General features: G+C 45.0%; 1 pseudogene; it reads left to right on the top strand.

The window, feature by feature from the left end:
* Positions 1-473: 473 nt before the first annotated feature.
* Positions 474-964, top strand: LOC119801619 (annotated as a pseudogene).
* Positions 965-1210: the final 246 nt, after the last annotated feature.

Raw genomic sequence — 1210 nt, 5'->3', positions numbered from 1 at the left:
TCTAACACATTCATTTGTGACCCAATGGTGAGAGATGAGGCTATTCTTCTCTAGACTCCTTCTTTCTGTTTCTAAATAGTATTTATTTGCCTATTTGGGGTGTGTGTGTGTGTGTGTGTGTGTGTGTGTGTGTGTGTGTGTGTGTGTATGCTGTTCACATTTCCCAGACAAGTCACCTCCTCTGTGCTCCACAGCTTGGATCAGTGGGCTTTAAATACAGAATCAGAACTAAAGAACTCCTAGTCAAGTCCAAGCTGGAACTAGAATAGTATCCCCAGTCAAAAAGTGTTCAGCTAAAGCTCCTTGGCCCTCACAAGGAATGTCCAGCTTTGTTACCCAGATATCTGATATATGACAAACTGTGAAGTCTCCCAGTCAACCACAGAGGAGGTCATGACGTCCTCAACTTACCATTTAAAAAAAAAATCTTACTTTCTCTTCGCCATCTTTCCTCTGACCGGGCGGCAGCTCTCATCATGAAGGCCGAGCTGTGCAGTTTCAGCGGGTACAAGATCTACCCCGAACACGGACGGCGCTACGCCAGGACTGACTGACGGAAAGGTTTTCCAGTTTCTTAATGCAAAATGCGAGTCCGCGTTCCTGTCCAAAAGGAATCCCCGGCAGATAAACTGGACTGTCCTGTACAGAAGGAAACACAAAAAAGAACAGTCGGAAGAAATAAAAAAAAAAAAAAAAAAAGAACCTGCCGCGCAGTCAAATTCCACAGCGGGCCATCACTGGTGCATCCCTTGCTGATATAATGGCCAAGAGGAATCAGAAACCAGAAGTTAGGAAAGCCCAGCGAGAGCAGGCCATCAGGGCTGCCAAGGAAGCAAAAAAGGCTAAGCAGGCATCCAAGAAGACCGCAATGGCTGCTGCCAAGGCCCCCACAAAAGCAGCACCTAAACAAAAGATTGTGAAGCCTGTGAAGGTCTCTGCTCCCCGAGTTGGTGGAAAACGCTAACTTGGTAGATCATAGATCGAGTTTTGAATAAAGTCCATTTCAAAGTCTTAAAAAAAAAATCTTGCCAGGCTTAAAATCCCCACTCCCATTGGTCAAAGGCCATGAAGACAGCCATGATTCCGACAGCAGTCACAGCAAATCCTTCCAAGAGCAATCAACACATGCTTTCCTTTCAGAATTCAGTCTCAAGAAGTCTGTTTCTCTCTGTGAAAGTCTTCATTTTATTTTGTTAGGTGAAAAGGTTAA

This window comes from Arvicola amphibius, chromosome 15 (assembly GCF_903992535.2).
Source record: "Arvicola amphibius chromosome 15, mArvAmp1.2, whole genome shotgun sequence".
NCBI lineage: Eukaryota > Metazoa > Chordata > Mammalia > Rodentia > Cricetidae > Arvicola > Arvicola amphibius.
This window is presented reverse-complemented; position numbering and strand designations above follow the sequence as displayed.